The sequence below is a fragment of the Sapajus apella genome, unplaced genomic scaffold (assembly GCF_009761245.1).
Source record: "Sapajus apella isolate SASKATOON/1434 unplaced genomic scaffold, GSC_monkey_1.0 scaffold2211, whole genome shotgun sequence".
NCBI classification, from domain to species: Eukaryota; Metazoa; Chordata; class Mammalia; order Primates; family Cebidae; genus Sapajus; species Sapajus apella.
This window is the reverse complement of record NW_022439137.1, coordinates 1,852-8,754: the sequence shown is the minus strand read 5'-3', so window position 1 is coordinate 8,754 and position 6,903 is coordinate 1,852. Positions and strand designations below refer to the sequence as shown.

The 6,903-nt window shown below is 46.9% G+C and overlaps 1 pseudogene; it reads right to left on the bottom strand.

Annotated features, from left to right (window-relative positions):
* Positions 1–604: 604 nt before the first annotated feature.
* Positions 605–5,590, bottom strand: LOC116547149 (annotated as a pseudogene).
* Between the last annotated feature and the right edge of the window lie 1,313 nt (positions 5,591–6,903).

Genomic DNA, 6,903 nt, shown 5'->3' with positions numbered 1-6,903 from the left:
TGGAGGAAGCCTAGTGTAGGGGAAGGTTCTAGACTCCAATTAGAGAACTTGTATTAATCCTACCCATGTCCCAACTAGCCCCGTGAGCTGGTCAACCATTTTGTCTTGGTGGGCATCAGCTTCAGAGCTCACACCAAGTTGAGGGGTCTCCAAATACTCAGAGAACAGAACTCCAGTACTCAGAGAATGAACTTGGCTACTGACCAAACCAAGAATGATATGTCTTACTTTGACTGGTTCTTCATTGCCCTAAACTTCTCCCACCAAGACACAAAGTAAGTCCTGACTCTGCAGGCTGGCCCTGCACACACATGGTCCTACCAGCAAGTGCCCCCTCAAATATTGTACCCTTCAGGGCTCACTTGCCCAATCCCAGTTAGGCTGTGCTCAGTTTGCTCATCTGTACAATAGGGAGGTAGGTTCTACAACCTTTCCTAGTACTAATATTTTATGTCCTAGCCTAGAGTTTAGGACAATGAAGAACCAGTCAAAGTAAGATATAATTATTCTTGGTTTGGTCAGTAGCCAAATTTACTGACACAGACCTAAACTATCCGCTTTTTCTGGGATAACAAAATCTGTTGTTTTCTTTTTCTTTTTTCTCTCCAAGAATCAAAACCTTTAATGTTCCCCAGCCCGCACACACCCACAGTCTCGCTGGGCTCCGCCCTCACTTGCTGCCTGCCCTGATGGCCTTGAGGCTGCCTGCCCGCGCCAGGATGCTTGGCACAAACAGCAGCCCGAGGCCCGCTCAGTGCTCTCCATGGGCACCAGGAAGCCATCCAGGGGGGTGGCCTCGTCCACAGGCGCGTTGGGCATCACGTAGGAGCGGAGCTCGATTTGCCCGCCTGCTGCCTCCCGGATCCGCACCTTGAAGAAGTTTGTGGGCACTGCCACGTGGTTCTTGCCAATGCCCTGGCACTTCACACAGGATTTCCCACCAGCCTCTGTCCTGGCAGGAGGATGGCCCTGTGCACACACAGACGTTCTGGTAGCTGCGGGCCAAGCTGCGGCTGTTTCTCCAGGTTGTTGTAGGCATTCTGGTGAAAGTGGGCGACCTGGGGCGCGCCGTTGCTCAGGTAGAGCCTTCGTCCGTGGCCTCCTGGCTCCAGCGGTGGTTGGCGGCGGCGGCCAGGTGGCCGCGGGAGCCTGCGTTGGTGGCGCGGTGGTAGGCGCGCACCGAGTCGTCCTCGCGGAAGTCGTACGCGCGGCGGTCGCCGTCTCCGCGGAGCCGCCCCTGCCGCAGCTGCTCCACCACCCAGAGCGCGCGCGGGTGTGCGGGTCCTAACACAGCAGGTACGACTCGCGGCTCTCGAGCTGTGCCGGCGGGGGCAGCCTGTCCTTGGCCAGCTCGCGCGGGCCGCGGCCCGCGGGTCCCCCCGACACAGCGGGCAAGTCGGCGGCCGCCGCCACCTGCAGCACTGGCAGCCAGCACAGCAGCCCCCGAGCCGCCTGCGTGTCCTCCCGCCGCCCCAGCCAGCCCTCTGTGGCCTCGCCCAGCCCGCGCCCAGCGCCAGGGTCAGGCCGGCCCACAGGGCGGGGGAGCCTTTTTTTTCCCCCTAAGTTTTACATCTTAAGTAAATAGACTCCAGTGAGAAGAGAGGGGCCGATTACTACCCCTGCATTGCAAAATCCCAGCCAAGGAGAGTAAGTGCACCCAGCAGCCAGCCAGTCATGTGATGAGTGAGGTGCCTCTCAGCCGGGGAGGCCAAGGCCCAGGCCCGGCCAGCTGCTGGGGGAGCATCCACTGTCCAGTCTTGTCTGGGGGTTCATCTACAGACAAGATCAGGCACGCAGCCTCAGAGGCTGCTGTCAGGGCATTGATCCGCACCATAGCTGGCTCCCACAAGAACCCCTCCAAGTTGTCAGCTCTGTCCTGGTTGTTGATGTCTACCCCATACCATATGCCCTCTGGACATGCCGAGCCCGCAGCTTGTTGAGAATGTTTGTGGCATCAAAGCCGCCATTGTCACACAGCTGGCGTGGGATAATCTCCAAAGCCTTGGCATACGCCCCAATCAACAGCTGCTGTTTTCCTGGAATAGTCCTTGAGTAATCGCGCAGGTGCTTGGAGAGCTCCATCTCAATGGCCCCCACCACCAGCCACCACTGAATTATTCTTGATGGCCCTCCTGACGATCATGATGGCATCATGCAGGGACTGCCCTATCTCCTCCATAAACTTCTGGGCACCGCCACAGAGGATGAAGGTGCATGTCTTGGCCTTGGGGCAGCCAGTAAAAAAGCCAGCCTTATCTCACTGGCTTTAGTGCATTTTATTTTATTTTATTTTTTGATATTTAGCCCAGGGCATGCCTTTTCTTGTTTCATGATGATATCCACAGAGTTGTCTACATTTGCTGTCCTGTGGAGCAGCGGAGAAGAAAACGGTTGGGACATATTCTGAGCAGACTGTAGAGGTAAACTATGTAGTAGATTTTCTTTTGTTTTGTTTTGTTTTGTTTTTTGAGATGGAGTCTTGCTCTGTTGCCAGGTTGGAGTGCAACGGCACAATCTCACCTCACTGCAACCTCTGTCTCGCGGGTTCAAGAGACTGTCTCACCTCTGTCTTCTGAGTAGCTGTGACTACAGGCATGCGCCACCATGCCCCGCTAATTTTTGGATTTTTAGTAGAGACGGGGTTTCACCATGTTGCCAGGTTGCTCTCAGACTCCTTACCTCAAGTGATCCACCCACCTTGGGCTTCCAAAGTGCTGGAATTAGAGGCGTGAGTATGGTGCCTGGCCAAATGTGTGCTTTTTTAATAGGATAAAGCCTACATAATTCTGTCCACAGTTCCTTTACTTAGCAATTGCTCATTTGTTCATGTTAATGCTCTGTTTATTACAGTTAATGGCATATGAGTTTTTTTTCTTCCAGTCATGTATAACTGAGTTGCATAGAATTTGAAGATCAAGATGATGAAGCCAGAGTTCAGTATGAGGGCTTCTGACCTGGGATGTATGTCTGCGTTGAGACTGAAAATGTTCCCTGTGAATTTGTGCAGAACTTTGACCCCCATTGCCCCATTACCCTGGTGGCTTGTGCAACAGTGAGGGCAGTGTTGGATACGTGCAGGTGGGTCCCTTTGCTGTGTACTTGGTTGCCTGACACTCTGAGGATTTTCCTTTGTCAGTCATCTTCCCCTCTCATCCCTTCATGTGCCTCTGAAGAAACATGGCTGGTATAAGAAAATCCTCCAGACCTGAGATCCAGTCATGTTTTCTGTAGGGTGGAGGAGGTTTCAGATCACCTTGCTCTATTACGTCAAAGACCGCAACGGAAGACAAAGGCTTCTAAAGTACACGCCACAGCACATACATTGCAGAGCAACTGTTTGGGGTAAAATATGATTACAATAACTTGCTTATTGCCAAGATTAAACCCTACAGGTTGCATCATTACAGCTTTTTGCTTTCCTTTCATAAAATTTTACTTTTAAGATTTTTCTGTTTTCTGGGAGAGGGGAAGTGGTTTGGAGTATATAGGTAAATCTATATCCAAACGTAAATGTCCAGATCCAATATGCAAACCTAGAATCTAAAGTATGTGGCTTGCTATATTTCTTATTTTGTCCTTTTCCTTTAAGGACCTATCGCTCTGCAGAGAAGTGGTTTCTTGGCAATAGAGTCTGTCAGTGGCATCATGGTAGCTATCTTGGATGATTTCTTTTACAGATTGGTTTAAGAAAAACAACTCGAAAGTGGTTTATTATGTACATGAGACTGTAAGTTGAAAATTACTCATTTTTATAAAATAAATTGCCCTTGGCTTTTAATCTTCCCATATCCTTTTCAGTAGGGTGTGGGAGTAGAGGAGGGGAGGTGGAAGAATTATAATGGTACTGAAGACATTGTCTAATTTTCTATTTGTGTGCGTCTTTTGGATGTATTTATCTAAGCAAGTACTTAAGCAGTGCTCACCATGTGCTGAGCACTATATGAGGTTGTGAGGAGCCATTGGAGACCAGCCAGACACGAGGCTCCCTGTAGCCCTGCTGGGGTAGCCGTCTCCTCACTCCATTTTCATTTGACCAGTCAGGCAGGGGAAGGTTTATTGATCCCATTTAGCAGAGAAGAAAGCAGAATAATAAGAAGATATATTCTGCCCTAGAGGTCTAAATTTAATTTCCAAAACATTGCAACTGCATTTTTCTTTTCCATTTCATTCCAAATAGATCGTTATAGTGAAATTATATTCCTCCAAAATTACTCTCAGGAAAGTACTCAAGTCATCCTTTTTTTTTTTTTTTTGACAGAGTCTTATTCTTTCATCCAGGCTGGAGTGCGCTGGTGCGATCTTGGCTGACCACAACCTCTTTCTTGGGTTCAAGAGATTCTTCTGCCTCAGCCTCCCGAGTAGCCGGGATTATAGGTGCACGCCATCATGCCCAGCTGATTTTTGTATCTTCAGTAGAGACAGGGTTTCAGCATGTTTTGGCCAGGCTGGTCTCAAACTCCTGACCTCAGGTGATCTGCCCACCTCGGCCTCCCAAAAAGTGCTGTGATCACAGCCGTGAGCCACCTCGCCCAGCCTCAAGTCGCCCTTGTTAGTTTGGCTTACCAATTTTAAAGTTTTGGGTTGCTTTTCTCAAACCACGCGGTTGCAAGTTCAGATGGTCTCTCTCCCGTTTTTCTTAGCTAATTGTAACTAAAATTTACTGTGGTAATTTATTGTGTCACATAGAGTTGAAGTTTTTCTCTTGCTGATATTATTCCTATTTCCAAATTTGTGGGTTCTTGTTAGCCTGATTTCAGGATAGCTGCCACAGGAGTTGTCCTTGATCTAGACAAAGTCATAAATATTATGAAGACATTAAAGCTATCTGGTTTTCCGTTAAGACTTTCAAGAACACTTCATTTATTAAGGTGTGTGTATATGTATAAATATATATATATAGTCTCATACTTATAAATGTCCATATTGTTTGAGAAAATGAAAGAAATAGTACTAAAATATGGGCCTCATGTTTTTAGGAAAGTATTTGAAATCTTTTATCAACTTCATGCTTTGTCTGTTTGCTCCTTTATATTCTGTTACTTAAATATCCTCAGAGAGGCAGTAGTAGAACGTAGCTATTTAGGAATTGAGGCTGTTACTCACGACTTCCATGTGAGACTGCCACAGAACTCATATTGAAAGTATGTCATTTTATCCACTGGATTTTGTTTGCTATTTTGGATTTCAGCTAAAGAGGGGAAAGTAATTATAAGTTTGTCTAACCGTTCAGCAGAAAACCAGAAAAAGCATTTGCAGACAACTTGGCAAGGGTGCAGAGAAATGGATGTACTGGTTTCCAGTATTTGGGGGGGTGATTTGAGCAGCAGGTATTGACAATTTCAGCATTGGGGGTGTTTCCATTAAAAACCCAGAGTTCGGAAGATCCTAAAATGTTCTTGCAACATAAGGTAGTAACGCCCCCGGCGCTTACCTTACTGTTCTCATGTTCTAAGTGCCCGCACCTGAGTAAAGGATCTGGGCTGCAGTCCAGCCTAAGAGATGCCAGCAAAGGCTGCCTCGGCCGCTTCAGTCCAGTCAATCCCTCTTGGATCTTCTCTTCCACACAGACAGCAGTGGTGAGCATGCCCATGAACCCACATGTTTATTTTGGGAAAAATGAAAGAGTTGTATTTTTTTGAGGTTGTAATTCCACTTTCAGGGGCAAATACAGTTTGATTATTTTATCACCCGTCAGTGAGTTGTTTTTGTTCTTTAACCAGTAATGTATGTTTGAGGTAAGAAGTAAAGCATAAAGTAAATGAGCAGTTAAGCATAAAGCATAAAGTGTGTGTGTGTGTTTATCTCGCAATACCTGTAGGGAATGTTTAATTCTGCCTTGGAAGCGGCCGAATTTGAAGGTGCTGTGATTCAAACTGTCAGCGGGATAAGGGGGCAGATGAAGAAAGCGCTCCGGGCTCCAGAAGGAGCTTTCTGGGCCAGCTTTGAGGATATACTGCTGATGAGCGGTGAGTGTCTAGTGCGGTGTTCAGGGAAGGGTGGTACCGTTTTGCTTGACTGTAGCCAGTGTGACCAGAGGCTGGAGTCAGGTCTCTAGAGAGCTGAGTAGCTCCAATCTTAGATTTCCCAGTCGTAGGTGGTGGTCCCATTCGCCTTGTGTCTGCAGCCCCTGGTCACACACAGTAACAGTTCTGTGATCTATGAGAATCGTTTTCTTAGGGAGCTTTCTCTTCAAATACTTTGCCACCAGGTAGAGAGGTCTGGAGTGCAGGTTTTGTTCTTTGTCTCTTTGCAATATGGATATGAATCTTCTTTTGAAAATGCTAAAGTAAATTACTTCTCTTTTCAGAGATTGTCTTCATGCGAACTTGGTATCCTGTTTCCATCCCAGCCTCAACCCCATAACCCCTTTGTTGAAACCAGTGTGAGAGTAAGACACCAGGTCAGGAATGCAGCCCACAGGTCAACTCAGGCTCGTCCCCTGCATCAGACTAGAGGCAAACAAGGACTCTCTGTATAAGGTAGCGGTTGCGTCTGTGTTGGTGCAGATGCAGCCTGTGCTCTGCAGACAGGGAGTCACACAGACACTTTTCTATAATTTCTTAAATGCTGTGAATGTTCAAGTATAAAGTCTAATGTTCAATTTGATTAAGCTGTATATTCATGGAATATTTTGGAACAAAACACCAAAATATGGTAATAGTGGTTCTTTCTGGATTGAAGACAAAGTTTTCTTCTTTAAAATATATTGTATTTTACATATTTGAGGTTGACCACATGATTTTCAAGGATACATATAGATAGTAAACTAGTTACTGTAGTGAAGCAAATTGACATATCCACCATCTCACATAGTAACATTTTGGTGTGTGACAGGAACAGCTAAAATCTGCTGAATTAACACAAATCCCAAAGACAATGCGTTTTTGTTAACTAGAGCCCCCG